Source organism: Anomaloglossus baeobatrachus, chromosome 8, assembly GCF_048569485.1.
Source record: "Anomaloglossus baeobatrachus isolate aAnoBae1 chromosome 8, aAnoBae1.hap1, whole genome shotgun sequence".
NCBI lineage: Eukaryota > Metazoa > Chordata > Amphibia > Anura > Aromobatidae > Anomaloglossus > Anomaloglossus baeobatrachus.
This window is the reverse complement of record NC_134360.1, coordinates 88,472,611-88,493,536: the sequence shown is the minus strand read 5'-3', so window position 1 is coordinate 88,493,536 and position 20,926 is coordinate 88,472,611. Positions and strand designations below refer to the sequence as shown.

At 44.7% G+C, this 20,926-nt stretch overlaps 1 protein-coding gene and 1 long non-coding RNA gene across 2 annotated transcripts in view; one reads left to right on the top strand and one right to left on the bottom strand.

Moving 5' to 3' along the window:
* Positions 1–20,290, top strand: part of LOC142249908 (uncharacterized) — a 51,439-nt gene extending 31,149 nt beyond the window's left edge. The window contains exons 2-3 of the long non-coding RNA XR_012725106.1: positions 15,931–16,007; positions 17,662–20,290. This is a non-coding gene — a long non-coding RNA (uncharacterized LOC142249908). The remainder of the gene's footprint in view (positions 1–15,930; positions 16,008–17,661) is intronic.
* Positions 1–20,926, bottom strand: part of MEI1 (meiotic double-stranded break formation protein 1) — a 902,984-nt gene that overhangs the window by 479,950 nt on the left and 402,108 nt on the right. The window lies entirely within an intron of this gene.

Here is a 20,926-nt window from a genome sequence, read left to right as displayed (position 1 = left end):
TATGTCTGCCAGTGCACCATCCCCGCTCCCTGCCCATGGGGCCCGGTGAGCAGAGGAATGAAAGAGGAGAAGCCCGGGCTGTCAGCCAGGCCCCCCTCTTTTCACCGGTCCCGATACAGGAGTTACACTAGTAATGCCCTGATGGCGGCCCTGGAGGCATACACAACTTTCTAAAGGCCCCAAATTTATTTAGTGGTGTGCACCTTTTAATAAGTTTGTCACTGTGTAGTCTGTAAAGACTGGCATAGCGCAAGTTTGTGCTATGACAGTGTCAATGAATTGGCCCACAATTTTTTGCCATTACGATGTTCTTCTATACCTGATACTTTCCTTTTTTTCCAATGGGTAATAAGAAAAAATGGATATGCATAAAATCGCTTTTATGGCAATATTAATTTCAACAGTGCTTTACAGATACTATCATCACTCTCTTAACTGAGGCTTACAATCTAAATATCACATATGAGATCAGAAAGTAACGCACAATGTAAAACTCTAAAGTGAATTAACACTAATGATCATTTGGAACACAAATTTGGCTGGAATAGATTGTGAGCGTCATGTCACAAAAAATGGGCAAAAAAAGAAGAAATCCCCCACAAGTGACTGAATTTTAAAAAATACACACCTTTTGAACTCTGAACTGAGCAAACGAGGCTGCAAGTTTAGTGCTGACTGCGAAGTGGCTGCATTAAAAATATATATAGAAAAAAATAAAATGTGTAAAAAACAAATACATTTAGCAAAAGTAGAAACTGAGAGACTCATTGCTAAGGAAAGCAAAACAAATCCCAAACTATTCTTTAATTATATAAACAGAAAAAAGATTAAAATTGATGGTGTTGGCCCTTTAAAGAATAATGAGGGTAAAATCATAGAAAGCGATGTGGGAAAAGCAAATGTTTTAAATACTTTTTTCTCAACTGTGTTCACACAGGAAAAGCATATGCCACGGGAAATGCAGAGTGATAATGAAAAAGCTTCATTAAGTATGACCTGCCTAACCCAGGAAGAAGTGCAGAACCGACTTAGAAACATTAAAATTGACAAATCACCAGGCCCTGATGGCATTCACCCTCGGGTATTAAGAGAGTTAAGTAATGTGATAGGCAGGCCCCTATTCCTTATATTTAAGGACGCTATAGAAACTGGGTCTGTTCCACTGGATTGGCGGCTAGCAAATGTGGTACCAATATTCAAAAAAGGGTGTAAAAGGGAACCTGGAAACTATAGGCCGGTAAGCTTAACATCTGTTGTGGGTAAAATGTTTGAAGGGTTTTTAAGGGATACTATTATGCAATGTCTCAATGTTAATAATTGTTTAACTCCATATCAACATGCATTTATGAAGGATCGCTCCTGTCAAACTAACCTGATCAGCTTCTATGAGGATGTAAGCTCTCACATGGACCGAGGAGAATCATTGGATGTCATTTATCTATTTATAACCAAAAACTACCATATACTGATAGGAGTAATTGTAGCACAAACCAAAAGAAAAAAACTCCTAAAAACAATTGTTTATTCTAATCAATGTTAAAATAGTAGATATAAAACCACTGCTCATACGAAATAACTACAGTGATACATTACAGTGAGTGTAATAGGGTGATATACTCGATTGGTGGGGGCAGTGCAGATAGTTTCCTATTCTCAGGGTAGGAGCAACATTAGTAGTTGCACAACATTAGTAGTTGCACTAGTTTATTCAAATATAGTAATACGTGGTTCAGGGGATGACCTATCTCTCCCTCCCTTACTCCTACCTGCCAACGGAGGTGTACCATGAGTTATTGGGTACCCCCCGCTCCACGTCGTCTCTCCCTAGTATCTCCCTTCAAACTAGTCGCTCAGACCCGGGAGACCCACCACCAAAGAAGATATGTGCAAATAGTCACAGTATTCAAGGATAATTAGATATTTAAAAACTTTTTCTAGATATTAGATGAATCTCAGATCAACAGAGAGTTCTAATATATACATGGATATAGAATCCCAGCAGGGAATGGCTTATCTGCCGAGGTCATCCAGTATAAATCCCAACTTTAGTTTATATATATATGGATATAGAGTCCCAGCAGGGAATAACTTATCTGCCGAGACCATCCAGTATTCTATTCCGACGCGTTTCCCCCCTATGTTTTTTCTAGGGGTTCATCAGGGGACTGATCCGGATTAAATCTCTTATATCTTAATGCCTGATGGTCGCACCGACAGTGTGGCATCAACCGCCCGTCAAAGGGGCATTCACTCCGTAGTGAGACACTGCTCTCAATAATCTGCAGGTCCCATAACGTCAACTTATAATTAAGAAAGTGTCAGTCACAGATACAGCGTGGCATCAATCGCCCATAATAGGGCACTCAGTCTAAAGGGAAACGCCGCTTCTACTGTCCCGCAGGTCCCATGGTATCAGCCAGCATGTTGCAACAAAACTAAAGTTGGGATTTATACTGGATGACCTCGGCAGATAAGCCATTCCCTGCTGGGATTCTATATCCATGTATATATTAGAACTCTCTGTTGATCTGAGATTCATCTAATATCTAGAAAAAGTTTTTAAATATCTAATTATCCTTGAATACTGTGACTATTTGCACATATCTTCTTTGGTGGTGGGTCTCCCGGGTCTGAGCGACTAGTTTGAAGGGAGATACTAGGGAGAGACGACGTGGAGCGGGGGGTACCCAATAACTCATGGTACACCTCCGTTGGCAGGTAGGAGTAAGGGAGGGAGAGATAGGTCATCCCCTGAACCACGTATTACTATATTTGAATAAACTAGTGCAACTACTAATGTTGTGCAACTACTAATGTTGCTCCTACCCTGAGAATAGGAAACTATCTGCACTGCCCCCACCAATCGAGTATATCACCCTATTACACTCACTGTAATGTATCACTGTAGTTATTTCGTATGAGCAGTGGTTTTATATCTACTATTTTAACATTGATTAGAATAAACAATTGTTTTTAGGAGTTTTTTTCTTTTGGTTTGTGCATGTCATTTATCTAGACTTCGGTAAAGCATTTGACACTGTCCCACATAAAAGACTGCTAAGTAAAATGAGAAAGCTTGGGCTCGGGGAAAATGTGTGTAGATGGGTAGGTAGCTGGCTTAGTGGTAGAAAACAAAGAGTGGTTATTAATGGCGCATACTCAGATTGGGCCAGGGTTACTAGTGGGGTGCCACAGGGGTCTGCATTGGGCCCCCTACTATTTAATATATTTATTAATGATCTGGTGGATGGTTTACAGAGTAAAATATCAGTATTTGCAGATGATACAAAACTATGTAAGGTAGTTAACACAAAGGAGGACAGTTTGCAACTACAGATGGATTTGAGTAAATTGGAGAATTGGGCTGAAAAATGGCAAATGAGGTTTAACACAGATAAGTGTAAGGTTATGCACATGGGAAGGAGAAACAGATGCTACGATTACTTACTAAATGGGAAACCGCTGGGGAAATCAGACATGGAAAAAGACTTAGGCATCTTAGTCAATAAGAATCTAAATTGGAGTGCCCAGTGTCAAGCAGCAGCCACCAAAGCAAATAGGGTGATGGGATGCACGAAGAGGTCTGGGGGCACGAGATGTAAACATCATTCTCCCTCTGTACAAATCACTCGTCAGACCACACTTGGAGTATTGTGTGCAATTTTGGGCGCCGGTGCTCAAGAAAGACATTACTGAACTTGCAAGGGTTCAGAGGCGGGCTACTAAAATAATAAATGGAGTGGGTGCATTACAATACACGGAAAGGTTATCAAAATTAGGTCTATTTACTCTAGAAAAGAGAAGACTTAGGGGAGACCTAATAAATATGTACAAATATATCAGAGGGCCATATAGAGATCTCTCCCATGATCTGTTTGTACCAAGGACTATGACAAGAACAAGGGGGCATTCTCTTCGATTGGAGGAAAGAAAATTCCTACATCAGCATAGAAGAGGGTTCTTCACGATAAGAGCAGTGAGGCTCTGGAACTCTCTTCCTGAGGAAGTGGTGATGGCCAACTCACTGAATGAATTTAAGAGAGGAATGGATGCTTTTCTTGATAGCAAAAGTATAGAAGGTTATAAATAGCATAATCTTACAGGTAGATAGAAGAGCGACCAAGATTATTAGAGGAATGGGTGGGCTGCAACACCAAGACAGGTTATTAAACTTGGGGTTATTTAGTTTGGAAAAACAAAGGCTTAGGGGGGATCTAATCACAATGTATAAACATATGAGGGGACAGTACAGAGACCTTTCCAAAGATCTCTTTACACCTAGGCCTGCGACTGGAACACGGGAGCATCTGCTACGTCTCGAGGAAAGAAGGTTTAATCATAACCACAGACGAGGATTCTTTACTGTACGAGCAGTGAGACTATGGAACTCTCTGCCGCATGATGTTGCAATGAGTGATTCACTACTAACATTTAAGCAGAGCCTGGACGCCTTTCTTGAAAAATATAATATTACCAGTTATGTATATTAGATTTTATGACAGGGTGTTGATCCAGGGAACTAGTCTGATTGCTGTATGTGGAGTCAGGAAGGAATTTTTTTCCCCATTGGAGCTTATTTGACACATTGGGGTTTTTTTGCCTTCCTCTGGATCAACATGTTAGGCTACGGGTTGAACTAGATGGACTTAGGGGCACTTTGCACGCTGCGACATCGCAGGCCGATGCTGCGATGCCGAGCGCGATAGTGCCCGCCCCCGTTGCAACTGCGATATGCTTGTGATAGCTGCCGTAGCGAACATTATCGCTAAGGCAGCTTCACATGGACTCACCTGTCCTGCGACCGTCTCTCTGGCCGGCGACCCGCCTCCTTATTAAGGGGGCGGGTCGTGCGGCGTCACTGCGACGTCACACGGCAGGCGGCCAATAGGAGCGGAGGGGCGGAGATGAGCGGGATGTAAACATCCCGCCCACCTCCTTCCTTCCGCATATCCTACGGAAGCCGCAGTGACGCCGGTAGGAGATGTTCCTCGCTCCTGCGGCTTCACACACAGCGATGTGTGCTGCCGCAAGAGCGAGGAACAACATCGGACCGTCGCGTCAGCGTAATCATGGATTACGCCGATGCTGCACCGATGACACGATTACGACGCTTTTGCGCTCGTTAATCGTATCATCGAGCCTTTACACACTACGATGTCGCATGCGATGCCGGAAGTGCGTCATTTTCAATTTGACCCCACCGATATCGCACCTGCGATGTCGTAGTGTGCAAAGCCCGCCTTAGAGTCTCCCTTCAACCTTAAAAACTATGAAACTATAAGTGTATAGCATAGTTGAACACAAAATCATAGTTGTGATAACTGTGTAGCTTTTTAGTTGTTTGGGGTTACAGTATATCTATCTGTGCTATCTCTATATTAGGGGGAAAAAGGGGAGTTCTGAGGGATGCTGAGCAGGCAAGACTGCAATTTAAGTGTTGACTGCAAAGTAATTGTATAGCAGAGTTTAACACAATTTCATAGTTTGACACAAGAGCATAAATAATTTGGTGTTACTTTCAGGTTTTTTATTGTTTTTATCTGTACTGTTTATCCCAATTTAGTATGTGGTCCATGGACAATGCTACCAAGTGTACATCTTGTGAGATGTATGCACGACTTGAACAGCTGTTTGAGGGTGAAAATATCTGCTCTCGAGGTCAGCGTGTTACATATTTGGAAGCTCAGGCAATGTATCTAAATATGCCTCTTGCAACACTCAGGAGCATTGCAAACCTGGCAGGGGTGGATACTGACAGATTGGGGCCCCTGTGCAAGAAATTGTGCCTGGGCCCCCCCTTCTTCAATGGTGACAAAGCTGAAGAGATTAATAAATATATATATATATATATATATATATATATATATATATATATATAAAAACGAAAAAATACGGTATCTAAGACGCAACGGTTTATCTGATGCACCCCAAATTTAGAGATAATAAGGGTAAAAATAAAAAATGGGGTCCGTTTTATACTCCAGTGGTGTCTTACTGTAGGGGGGGGGAGGCAGTGGTAGTGGAGTGGTGTCACAGGAGGCAGGGGCAGTGCTGGAGTAGGGCAATGCTGGCTGCTGCGTGGTCGGTTGTGCTGGCTGTGGAGGCTGTCCTGGCTGTGTGAAGAAGGGTGGTGCAGCTGCGTCCCAGATACTGGTGGTGTTGGCTTCAAAGAAATGCCCCCGGAATCGGTGCCTGCGCAGATTGAGCTCTTGGCTCAATGACAATCCGAGATCTCATCTGCGCACGCGCCGACTCCTGGCGGCATTATTTGAAGATCACACCACCAAAAGAGCATCTCACCTGCCGAACCGCCCTGCTCCACACCACTGACAGAGCATCTTAAACCCCGCATCACCCTGCTCCACACAGCCCCTACCGCAGCCAGCACAGCCGACAGAACATCATCAATTTTATAATAAGTACAGTTTGGAATTTTTAGTGCTGCAGTGCACATTTGGTGCTGGCTTTTTGTTTTTTCTTCATTGAATTGGTCGGTGGCTGACCCCCCCCATGCTATGCACCCCAATTTGGGATGTATTCCACCTGTCTAGATTTTGGCGGTTGGTGACTGTTCACATTCAGTCATCAGGCCTTATCCACAGGCTTTTTACTTCATGCAGCATTTGCTCGGACCTGTCCCGCCCACAGCCATGACTCAGTCATGGGTACGGGATTGAAATAGACCAGGTGAGTGCTGCTAAGAGCAGTTCTACTATTCATATGTGAGGCCGTATGGCACATTTTATAAAAATATTTTAGTGTAGGACTGCCTCAAATGAGATTTGCCGTGACGTGGCGAGGTAGCTCAAGAAATTGCAATTTTTTGCCAAAAATCTCAAAATTTTATAATAAGTACAGTTTGGAATTTTTAGTGCTGCAGTGCACATTTGGTGCTGGCTTTTTGTTTTTTCTTCATTGAATTGGTCGGTGGCTGACCCCCACCATGCTATGCACCCCAATTTGGGATGTATTCCACCTGTCTAGATTTTGGCGGTTGGTGACTGTACACATTCAGTCATCAGGCCTTGTCCACAGGCTTTTTACTTCATGCAGCATTTGCTTGGACCTGTCCCGCCCACAGCCATGACTCAGTCATGGGTACGGGATTGAAATAGACCAGGTGAGTGCTGCTAAGAGCAGTTCTACTATTCATATGTGAGGCCGTATGGCACATTTTATAAAAATATTTTAGTGTAGGACTGCCTCAAATGAGATTTGCCGTGACGTGGCGAGGTAGCTCAAGAAATTGCAATTTTTTGCCAAAAATCTCAAAATTTTATAATAAGTACAGTTTGGCATTTTTAGTGCTGCAGTGCACATTTGGTGCTGGCTTTTTGTTTTTTCTTCATATATATATATATATATATATAAAAAACGAAAAAATACGGTATCTAAGACGCAACGGTTTATCTGATGCACCCCAAATTTAGAGATAATAAGGGTAAAAATAAAAAATGGGGTCCGTTTTATACTCCAGCGGTGTCTTACTGTAGGGGGGGGGAGGCAGTGGTAGTGGAGTGGTGTCACAAGAGGCAGGGGCAGTGCTGGAGTAGGGCAATGCTGGCTGCTGCGTGGTCGGATGTGCTGGCTGCGGAGGCTGTCCTGGCTGTGTGAAGAAGGGTGGTGCAGCTGCGTCCCAGATACTGGTGGTGTTGGCTTCAAAGAAATGCCCCCGGAATCGGTGCCTGCGCAGATTGAGCTCTTGTCTCGATCACAATCTGAGATCTCATCTGCGCACGCGCCGACTCCTGGCGGCATTATTTGAAGATCACACCACCAAAAGAGCATCTCACCTGCCGAACCGCCCTGCTCCACACCACTGACAGAGCATCTTAAACGCCGCATCACCCTGCTCCACATAGCCCCTACCGCAGCCAGCACAGCCAACAGAACATCTCACCCGATGCAGCCAACACAGCCCCGCACCACCAACAGAGCATCCCACCCGCTGCAGCCAACACAGCCCCGCACCACCAAGAGAGCATCTCACCCGCTGCAGCCATTACAGCCCTGCTGACAGAGCATCTAACCCACCGGAGCCAGCACTGCTCCGCACCGCCTTGCTTCACACACCCCCAACCGCAGCCAGCACAGCCCCGCCGACAGAGCATCTAACCCACCGGAGCCACCACTGCCCCGCACCACCAAGAGAACATCACACCCGCCACAGCCAGCACAGCCCTGCACCACCAAAAGAGCATCTCACCCGCCGCAGCCAGCACAGCCCCGCCGACAGAGCATCTAACCCACCGGAGCCAGAACAGCTCCGCACCGCCTTGCTCCACACACCCCCAACCGCAGCCTGCACAGCGCCCATTCTACACCTCCTTAGCTAACCTCGTAAGCTAAATTTGCATTTTAAGACACACCCCTCATTTTCCTCCCAAATTTTTGGGAGGAAAAGTGCATCTTATAATCCAAAAAATGTGGCATGTATATATCTCACGAAATCCCCATACACTACACCTGTAATATACTACATCACTACACCCCCCATGTACTACACCTGTAATATGCTTTATCACTACACAACCATATGCTAAACATGTAACATACTACATCCCAATATAACACACCTGTAATATACTACATCACTACAACTCCCCATATACTACACCTGCAAATTAATATACTACATCACTACACCCCCTATATACTACACCTGCAATATACATCAATCACTACTCCCCCTTTATACTACACCTGCAATATACATCAATCACTACACCCCCTTTATACTACACCTGCAACATACTACATCACTACATCCCTATATATTACACTTGCAATATATATCATAACAACACCCCCTATATACTACATATGCAATATACATCACAACAGCCCCTATATACTACACATGCAATATACATCACAACACACCTATATACTACATCTGCAATATACATCACAACACCCCTATATACTACACATGCAATACACATCACAACACCCCCTATATACTACATCTGCAATATACATCACAACACCCCTATATACTACATCTGCAATATTCATCACAACACCCCTATATATTACATCTGCAATATACATCACAACACCTCTATATACTACATCTGCAATATACATCCCTACACCCCCTATATGCTACACATGCAATATACATCACTATATACTACATCTGCAATATACATCACAACACCCCTATATACATCTGCAATATATACAGTGCCTACAAGTAGTATTCAACCCCCTGCAGATTTAGCAGGTTTGATAAGATGCAAATAATTTAGAGCCTGCAAACTTCAAACAAGAGCAGGATTTATTAACAGATGCATAAATCTTACAAACCAACAAGTTATGTTGCTCAGTTAAATTTTAATTAATTTTCAACATAAAAGTGTGGGTCAATTATTATTCAACCCCTAGGTTTAATATTTTGTGGAATAGCCCTTGTTTGCAATTACAGCTAATAATCGTCTTTATTTTATCTTGAGTTATCTTGGCCCACTCCTCCATGCAGATCTTCTCCAAGTTATCTAGGTTCTTTGGGTGTCTCATGTGGACTTTCATCTTGAGCTCCTTCCACAAGTTTTCAATTGGGTTAAGGTCAGGAGACTGACTAGGCCACTGCAACACCTTGATTTTTTCCCTCTTGAACCAGGCCTTGGTTTTCTTGGCTGTGTGCTTTAGGTCGTTGTCTTGTTGGAAGATGAAATGACGACCCATCTTAAGATCCTTGATGGAGGAGCGGAAGTTCTTGGCCAAAATCTCCAGGTAGGCTGTGCTATCCATCTTCCCATGGATGCGGACCAGATGGCCAGGCCCCTTGGCTGAGAAACAGCCCCACAGCATGATGCTGCCACCACCATGCTTGACTGTAGGGATGGTATTCTTGGGGTCGTATGCAGTGTCATCCAGTCTCCAAACGTCACGTGTGTGTTTGGCACCAAAGATCTCGATCTTGGTCTCATCAGACCAAAGAACCTTGAACCAGTCTGTCTCAGAGTCCTCCAAGTGATCATGAGCAAACTGTAGACGAGCCTTGACATGACGCTTTGAAAGTAAAGGTACCTTACGGGCTCGTCTGGAACGGAGACCATTGCGGTGGAGTACGTTACTTATGGTATTGACTGAAACCAATGTCCCCACTGCCATGATGTCTTCCCGGAGCTCCTTCCTTGTTGTCCTTGGGTTAGCCTTGACTCTTCGGACAAGCCTGGCCTCGGCACGGATGGAAACTTTCAAAGGCTGTCCAGGCCATGGAAGGCTAACAGTAGTTCCATAAGCCTTCCACTTCCGGATGATGCTCCCAACAGTGGAGACAGGTAGGCCCAACTCCTTGGAAAGGGTTTTGTACCCCTTGCCAGCCTTGTGACCCTCCACGATCTTGTCTCTGATGGCCTTGGAATGCTCCTTTGTCTTTCCCATGTTGACCAAGTATGAGTGCTGTTCACAACTTTGGGGAGGGTCTTAATTAGTCAGAAAAGGCTGGAAAAAGAGATAATTAATCCAAACATGTGAAGCTCATTGTTCTTTGTGCCTGAAATACTTCTTAATACTTTAGGGGAACCAAACAGAATTCTTGTGGTTTGAGGGGTTGAATAATAAATGACCCTCTGAATAAACTTTTCACAATTTAAAAAAAAAAAATAAAAAAAGAAATAACATTCTTTTTTGCTGCAGTGCATTTCACACTTCCAGGCTGATCTACAGTCCAAATGTCACAATGCCAAGGTAATTCCGAATGTGTAAACCTGCTAAATCTGCAGGGGGTTGAATACTACTTGTAGGCACTGTATCACTACGCCCCTATATACTACACATGCAATATACATCACAACACCCCTATATACTACACATGCAATATACATCAACATTAATCATCACTCACCTCTCCCTCCCACTGCTGCAGCTCTTGTAGGGGTCCCAGCCACTGCTGTTCTTCTAGAGGCCCCCACCGCTGCAGCTCTTGAAGGGGCCCCTGCGGCTGCTGTTCTTCTAGGGCCCCCGCCGCTGCTGTTCTCCTAGGGGCACCCGCCGCTGCTGTTCTTCTAGGGCCCCCCCCGCTATTTCTTCTGGTCGGGACCCCGCCGCTGCTGCTGTTCTTGTAGGGGCCACCGCCACTGCTGCTGCTTCTTGTACAGGTCCAGGCTGCGCTGCTTCTTCTGCCGGGAACTTTTAAATGACACACGCACGCCATACTGATGACATCAGGGTGTGCGTGTGTCACAGAGAAAGTGTCGGCAGGGAACAAAGGACAAATTCCTGTGTTCCGCTGCCTTCACTGACTGTTCGGAGCTGCAGGATTGCTCCCTGCCCCGCATGCTGCTTGTGATGAAGGCGATCTGACCAGGGACCTCCCAGAGCCTGGACCTCCGGACAACAGGTCACATTGCCCTCATTACTGACCAGCGAGCAAGGGCCCCTAAACCTTCGGGCCCCTGTGCGGCTGAACCGACTGCACATGTGATATGTCCGTCTGTGAAACCTGGAGAGAAGTTTAGAGCTCACAGAGCATGCTCTGGCTGAGGCCAGTAATATGGAGGAGGGTGGAGGTGGGGAATATCAGGACCCAGACGTAGGTAGCTGGGTAACAGATAGAAGAAGAGGTAGAGGGAAAACCTAGTAAATATGCTGTTTGGCGGATATTAGACATGCAGGGCCAGGACTAGGATCCCAACAGCAATACATTTCTCCTAGCAACCAGGAAAATGACTGCTGTAGGAAGCAGGGAAATAAGAGCACAAAAGGTCAGACAGATGTTGGTGATTAGGGACTCTATAATTAGGCGAACCGTAATTGCAGAACAGTGTGTTGTCTGCCAGGTGCTCGGGTTCCGCATATTGCGGATCATATAGACAGATTTCTGGGTGGGGCTGGGGAAAATCTAGTGGTCATGGTGCACATTGGTATTAATGACAAAGTTAGAGGGAGGTGGAAGGTCCTTAAAAATTAACTAGGAGAGAAGCTGAAGTCCAAGACCTCCAACGTGGTGTTTTCAGAAATACTACCAGTGCCACGAACATCACTAGAAAGACAATGGGCGCTTAGGGAGATAAATACATGGCTTAGAAATTGGTGCAGGAAGGAGGTCTTTGGGTTCATGGAGAACTGTGCCGACTTCTCTGCTGGCTACAGGCTCCACGGTAGGGACAGGCTGCACCTCAATGGGGATAGAGCAGCTATCCTGGGGGAAATAAATGGTCAGATGGATCGAGGAGCTTTTAAACTAGGATCTGGGGGAGGGAGGGTAGTTATGCAAAAAAGGTTAAAGCTAGACAGAGAGAGTAAAGGCCCAGTCACACTAAACAACGTACCAGCAATCCCAACAACGATACAACCTGATAGGGATCGCTGGTAAGTTGCTAGGAGGTCGCTAGTGAGATGTCACACTAAGCGACGCTCCAGCGATCCCACCAGCAACCTGACCTGGCAGGGATCGCTGGAGCGTCATGGAAGCATAATGCGCTTGGTAACTAAGGTAAATATCGGGTAACCAACCCGATATTTACCTTGGTTACCAGCGCACACCGCTTAGCGCTGGCTCCCTGCTCTCCTAGCTACAGTACACATGGGGTTAATTACCCGATGTGTACTGCAGCTACATGTGCACAGAGCAGGAGCCGGCACTGACAGCTGAGAGCGGTGGAGGCTGGTAACGAAGGTAAATATCGGGTAACCAAGGTAAGGGCTTCTTGGTTACCCGATGTTTACCGTGGTTACCAGCGTCCGCAGAAACCGGCTACTGCTTCCTGCACATTTAGTTGTTGCTCTGTCGCTGTCACACACAGTGATGTGTGCTTCACAGCGGGGGAGCAACAACTAAAAAATGGCCCAGGACATTCAGCAACAACCAACGACCTCACAGCAGGGGCCAGGTTGTTGCTGGATGTCACACTAAGCAACATCGCTAGCAAGTTGTGCATCAGCAGCGATGTTGCTTAGTGTGACGGTACCTTAAGACATTAGGGGTTAAGGCAGGTTTAGGGAGGGCAGAGACATGCAAAGAAAGTACGGAGACGAAGAGTAAGAAATATGTTAATAGTATTAAATGTCTGCTGGCAAATGCAAGCAGTCTTGCAAACAAAATGAATGAATTGGAAACTTTAATATCCACCACAGATTACGATGTGCTGGACATTATAGAAACCTGACTGGATAAGAGCCATGACTGGGTTACAAATGTAGAGGGTTACACCACATTCAAAAAGGGCAAGAAAGATAAAAAAGGTGGAGGGGTGTGTATATTTATCAAATCTAAGACCTGTGCTCAATGACGACATTGGGGGAGCTGCAACAATGTAGAGTCAGTATGAGAAAATAAATGTACATGGGGAAGGCAATAATGGAAAGCTGCTAATTGGAGCTACAAATTTAAAAGGCAGCTAATAATAATAATAATTAATAATCAGTTACTTATTATGGAGGATTTCAACAATCCAGACATTCAGTGGTACTTGAGGGTGCTTTACACGCTGCGACATCACTAACGATATATCGTCGGGGTCTCGGTGTTTGTGACACACTTCCGGTGTCGTTACCGACATCGCAGCGTGTGACAGCTAGGAGCGACGATCAACGATCGCAAAAACGTCAAAACTCGTTGATTGTTGACACATCGCTCCTTTTCATAATATCGTTGGTGGTGCATGCCGCTGGTTGTTCGTCGTTCCTGCGGCATCACACATCGCTATGTGTGACACAACAGGAATGACGAACATCTCCTTACCTGCGTCCACCGGCAATGAGGAAGGACGGAGGTGGGCGGGATATTCCGCCAGCTCATCTTCGCCCCTCCGCTTCTATTGGACAGCTGCCGTGTGACATCGCTGTGACACCGCACAAACCGCCCCTTAGAAAGGAGGCGGTTCGCCGCCCACAGCGACGTCGCAGGGAAGATAAGTCCGTGTGATGTGTGTAAGCGATATTGTGCGCCACGGGCAGCGATTTGCCCATGACACACAACCGACAGGGACAGGTATGCTCGCTAGCGATATCGATAGCGATATCGCAGCGTGTAAAGTGCCCTATAGAATCTTCTAGTTGTGCTAAAAGCTGCAAGTTCTTATCTACAATTCAAGACAACTACCTCTCTCAGATGGTAGATAAACCCACCAGGGGAGATAATTTGCTAGATTTAGTCCTGTCAGATAGACCAGATACAATTTCAGATATACAGGTCTGGGAGCAGTTTAATGGAACATTTGAAAGGGGAAATGCTAAAACCTGGAAAATTAGTAAAGCGGATTTCAACAAATTAAAGAAATTAATTGTGTAGATTTGGACAAGGTCATGGTAACTAGGGATATCGAACATAAATGAGGCAAGTTTAAGGATATCATACAAGAGTCCTGTAAAAACGTATACCCTATGGAATAATAAAATAACAAGGAATAAAATGAAGCAGTGGTGTGCCGCAGAGATCTGTGCTAGGACGATTCTTTTTAATCTGTTTATTAATGACCTTGTGGATGGGATTGAGAGTAAAGTGTCAGTCTTTGCTGACAACACCAAACTATGTAGGATATTAAAAACGAACCTTGATAGTACAATATTACAAAATGATCTGGATAAGATGTCAGAATGGGCCGACATTTGGACAATGAGATTTAATGTTGATAAATGTAAAGTAATGAACCGAGGTTGGAGTATTCGTATTGCTACATATACATTAAGTGCTGCTATAAACAGTTCTACTTTTTCATATGTGAGGCCATATTTTAAATACAAAATATTTTAGAATAGGACTGCCCCAAAGAGATTTGCTGTGACGTGGCGGTGTAGCTCAAGAAATTGCAATTTTTTGCCAAAAATCTCAAATTTATAATAGTACAGTTTGGAATTTTTAGTGCAGTGCACATCTTATAATACATGCCATTTTGAGTTTAGCTGGCTTTCTTGTTTTTTTTTTTATATGCATTAAATGGAAGTAAATTTGGGACTACACAAGAGAAGGATTTGGGTATTCTGGTTACAAATAAGCTGAGCAGCAGCACTCAATGTCGAGCAGCAGCTGCAAGATTTTAGGATGTATAAAAAGAGATTACATCCTATGATCCCAATGTATTGTTACCCCTCTATAAATCACTTGTAAGGCCATATCTGGAATATGGGAACCAGTTTGGGCTCCACATTTTAAAAAGGACATCCAGACATTAGAGTCAGTTACAAGGAATGGAAGGCCTCCCATATGATGAAAGATTGAAAAAGTTGTATTTGTTTAGCTTAGAAAAAAGATGTTTCAGAGGAGATCTCATATGTATAAACTACTGTAGTACCAGGCGTTGCTAACTGTCTCTCATTCTCCCTCTCTCCCTCTCTGTCTGTCTCCCTCTCTCTCTTTCTGTGTGTCTATGTGTGTATTTCTTTTTGTATCTGTCTGTATCTGTATGTATCTGTCTCTGTGTGTATGTCTCTCTCTGTGTGTGTCTGTCTGTGTGTCTGTCTTTGTATGTCTCAGTGTCTGTCTCTGAGTGTGTGTGTGTCCCTCTCTGTGTCTGTGTGTCTCTGTCTGTGTCTGTCATATTCATATTACCTAACACACAAGTTTCTTATACTAAGAATGTCCATTGTTGCCTATAACAACCTATCAAAACTCCTATTAATGACCCTTAGCTCCCAGCTCCATTGACTTTAATGTAAGCAGGTTTTTGTGAATAAATGTAAAGCGTGGGGTTACATTTTCCCCTCAAAACATAGTCTATAATGTTCCCTGATTCAAATGCGGTGTCTGTGCAAAATTTCGTAATTGTAAATGTGACTGTGCGGATGTCTATAGCGGACATACACACACACACACACACACACACACACACACACTTTTATATATTAGATACATGTGTGGTCAATACCAAGGACTGGCACATGAATTATTCATTCCAAAGACAATACTAAGGACCAGGGGGCACTCACTGTGAGTGAAAGAATGAAATTTCTTTACTAATTTTCTCTCTTTATGTCTTTCAGGTTCACTTTTGGGGAACGTTGTAGGATGTCACTATGGGTTACAGTGGAAATTTCTTTGGATTTTGTTCAATAAATTGGTAAACGAGGGCTTGAGATGTTTTTTATTTGTACAAATAACTTTTTCTTTTAACTATAACTGGAATTAGTAATGGGGGGTGTCTGATAGACATCCACACATTACTAATACCAGGACTTGATGGCAGCTGACAATTCACAACTGGATTCAACCCCATATATTACCCCGTTTTCCACTGCACCTGGGCAACGGTAAGAGCCAAGTACAGTGTCAGAATTAATTAATCTGATGGATGCGCCACTTCTGGAGTGGCTATGAGCTGCTATTATATATATATATATATATGGGGTCTAGTTTTAAACTGGGGTCACATGTAGGGGGTTTCCACTGTTTAGGCACATCAGGGACTCTCCAAATGTGACATGGCATCCGATAACTATTCCAGGCAATTTTGAGCTCCAAAAGTCGATTGGTGCGACTTCCCTTTTGCGCCCTCATGTGGGATATTGGCATACTCAGGAGAAGTTGCAGAACAACTTATATTGTGCATTTTCTACTCATACAATTGCGAAACTGTAATATTTGTGGCTAAAGTAACATTTTTGTGGGAATAGGGAACATTTTCATAAGAAAAAGTCTGAGAAAATTTTAGAGAAAAACTATTTATAAAAACATATAATCCTTTATTGACAATAAGTTAAAAACAGCTTCATCGTCCTGTGAAAATAATCTCTGACGCAGTTCCGATGCTTTTCGCACCCTTAAGGGTACTTTACACGCTGCAATATCATTACTGATATCGCTAGCGAGCGTACCCATCCCGGTTGACCGTGGCGCACAACATCACTAGGAACAGTCACACATACTTACCTGCCTAGCGACATCGCTGTGACCAGTGAACCGCCTCCTTTCTAAGGGGGCGGTTCGTTCGGCGTCATAGCGACGTCACTAAGCGGCCGCCCAATAGAATTGGAGGGGCGGAGATGAGCGGCCGTAACATCCCACCCACCTCCTTCCTTCCTCATTGCCGGCGGTCGCAGGTAAGGAGATGTTCCTCATTCGACAACGACAAACAACCTCGTTACTGCACATACAACGATTTTTGGTAAATAAACGACCTCTCCAAAACCAACGATTTTTACCTATTTTGTGATTGTTGAAGGTCGCTTATACGAGTCACACGCTGCAATGTCGCTAACGAAGCCCGATGTGCGTCACAAACACCGTGACCCCGACGACAAATCGTTAGCGATGTCGCAGCGTGTAAATGGCCCTTTAGTCATAGATACGATACTACAGCTGTGTAGAGTGAATTTAAAATCATAGACAACCAATAAAAAACCTTAACAGAAAAATATTTAACAAGAGTGTAACCCTTTCAATACTATAGCATTGCATGCCTGTCAAATTTCCATTAAGAATTGTCATGCAGGCACGGTGTTGTCGGACCACATCACAGAGCCTGACAAGCAACCTGAGACTTCTGTATTGTTCAGCCTGATCCTGTGTTGGTTGGTTCAGGTTCATGGTCTTCAGCTCTGCAGGAGTTAATTCCTATAGACTGTTGAGCAGTACCTAATAGTTCAGGTTGCTAATTGCCTCGTGCAGCTGTCTCCTCGATATTTAAATTGGAGATAAAGAGGGGATCGGGTTTTTCTTGCTGCATTATCACCAGGATGCGATGTTAATTAAATATTCTCTTTATTCATGTACAGGTCAAATCAACGCGTTTCTGAGGTCGCAGCCTCCTTCATCAGGACATCAGAGAAAATCAACAATACTAAGGCAGCAGAAGAGCCCCTATATATATCTGTACCGGTCTGTAACCGTCAGAGGACAACCCGCCAGATTTTGAAAAAACGGCGGGATTGGGATTATTCCTGTTTAACGATAAGACCCTAGTTGCACTATTTTCGCCACAGTGGTTTATTCCTTTTCCTTGATATTTAACGCACGGCTTCATTCCTACATGTGTGCAGCCTCTGCGATAGCCGACGGGCTGCTTGGATCCGGATCCGCAGTGGCGCGAAGGGTCTCCGGACCCGAGGCGGGGTCGCGCGGCCTCTCAAAAATAAAAGGGGGGTAGAAAGGGTGGATTGGATAATGTTCGTGATGCCACCCACGGTTCGTGGTAAAAATTGGGATACCACCGCTGCTGCGTTTAGGGGAGAGGGGAGCGCCCGGAAGCAATGGAATGGCAGCGATTGATGTTAACCCCTCCGTGGCAGGGGAAGGTGTCCCGGGGGTCGGCGCTGGCAGGCTGGGGACCCATTGGGAGCAAAGGGGCACAACGTACTCACACAGTCCAGAGATGCTGACACCAGGTAAACCAAAGTCTTGAATGCACTGCAGCCTTAGTCCAAACACGTTGGGTCCGTGCCCTTTTGGCGTTGCTGGTTGGTCTGAAGCGATGTCCCTTGGCACCGTGTTTACACTTGGTGAATCCCTTTCACCAAGAACTACTTGGGTCCCACTCACCTGCGTGGCTAGCAGAGTGAGCTTGCTTTCAGGGTTCACGCTTGGGATTTTCTGGACAGTTTTGGGAAGTCCTATCCCTATCGTTGCGCTAGTACCCCGATTTTGGAGCAGGTGGAGAGCGGTTCATGAAGATTCCGTTCCTGTCGGGTGAATTACTGGGCTGCATGAAGCTACTTCCCAGCCCCGTCGTGCCCTGGCCCCTGCCCGGTTGTAGCACAAGGCCGCCGGTCTGCCCTCCGAGGCAGTATCGTGCCTCCTGTCACTACCCCCTGCGACCGGGGTTCCAGCTCCTTCCAGGCCAGGCCAATGTCTGGCATCTGGGACGGTTACAGGAGTCAAGCTCCGCAGCGTGACCTTTCCTGTCACTGCTCACTGGCACTTCACTCCAACTACTCCTCTCTCTCACTCCTGACACTTCTGGCCCTCCTTCTACCATCCCTCCATCTGGAAGGCAGTACTCCCCTCAGGCTGCCCAATGGGTGTTTGGTGGGTGTGATGCAAAGTGTTCCTCAAGATTTGTGTATACCTGTTCTTAGCAACACCAAAGGGACAGGACCCATAACCAAGGAGGAGCGGATACCATGTAGAAGGGCAGATTGCACAGCACCCTTGTGACGACCTGATAGGCCAGGGCGTCACACATGTGCCGAAGATAGCTTCTGCTTTAGCTCCAGCGATTCCCGGTATTGGTGATTTTCCTGTTTATGGTTATCCCTATTGCGTTTCTGAGTAGTGTGTGCGTTATTTCCTCCCCTTTTCTGTTGCTTTCCAGTACACATACGGTCTCTCTTTTATGTTTTGAGTGCTGTGTGTACGAGTTTCTGTTCACCCTTGTCTGTATCATTTTGTGGGGTTTTGTCTTTGTGTTTTCCAGCCCGCCCCGAGGGTGTGGGAGAGGGGGCGTAAGATCAGAGCTCAGACAGGAGTTAAGCGGGCTTTACACGCTACGATATATCTAACGAGATGTCGTCAGGGTCACGTCGTAAGTGACGCACATCCGGCATCGTTAGTGATATCGTAGCGTGTGACAGCTATGAACGAGCAGAAATACTCACCTTCTCGTTCATCGCTGACACGTTGCTTATTTTCTAAAAATCGCACGTCCTGTTGTTCATCGTACCCGGGGCAGCACACATCGCACCGTGTGACACCCCGGGAACGATGAACTGCAGCTTACCTGCGGCCGCCGGCAATGCTGAAGGAAGGAGGTGGGCGGGATGTTTACGTCCCACTCATCCCCGCCCCTCCGCTTCTATTTGCCGGCGGCTGTGTGAAGTCGCTGTGACACCGAACGTCCCTCCCCCTTCAGGAAGTGGATGTTCGCCGCCCACAGCGAGGTCATTTGGTAGGTAAGTACGTGTGACGGGGAGTTACAGCATTGTGCGACATGGGCAAGAAATTGCCCGTGCTGCACAAACGAGGGGGGCGGGTGCGATCGCAAATGCGATCGCACGAGAAATTGTAAGGTGTAAAGCAGCCTTTAGGGTCATTCTGGGGGCTAGGACCTGGTTATCACCAAACCTACCTCCGAGATTAGGGACAGCGCAGGGACTCTAGTCTGAGGGCCAGCCATCCCGTCATTACATACCCTAGTACACCACGTGACATTAATATCCACAAAATGTTTTAATAATCCTGAATAAGTATTATTATTTTCATTTATATTATATATATATATATGCTTTGAGATTATTTTCTTATTTCTCTATGTGAATCCAACATAACACAGATTGCATAAATTGCATTCCATACAATAAGTAACATGATCAGAATTGCAGTTAATGAAACTCTACACACTAGCTATACACCTTTGGCTGTACAGTTATTTCAGTGAGAGAGATGTGGAGTTGTGTTTTATATTCCAGTTTGTTGGAATGATTTTAAATGTTTTTATATTGTATACACAATTTTTTTCTGATAAAATAAAATCATATCTACTGCACATGACACCAGTATGTATTGAATTTATTTGATCTGGAATTACTGGTGCCTTTTAGATACTGTCTTTGGTTTACAATTTATTATTTGGTAAATTCATATTTTTTCTTTTGGAAATGAAAGGGCATATGGTGCACTTTTTGCCACAGCTACACAAAAGAGTGATAGATAACCACTGTTTTTGTGTTCACCAGTTTTAACAAAAAAAACTAGAGGAAAAATTATTATAAAGATTACTTCCTTTTCTGGTTACTACTCTGTGCCCATTTTCCAAGATTTTACTAAGCATGTTGTCTTTATACAAAATGGCAATATTTTTATTGATGATCCTTTTTACAACTATGTTGTGACAACTGTATGGTGTGCTAAACGTGGAGACTTCATTATTGGGAACATTTTATCTTTTATTACTTTTACATTGAGTAAGTAACTCATCTCGTTTAAATGTGCCGTTCCCTTTCTTCTCCAAACTTTTTTCTTACCATCATTCTGGTACAGGTTGATCTTTGTCTCATCTGTCCATAGAATACTTTTCCAGAACTGAGCTGGCTTCATGAGGTGTTT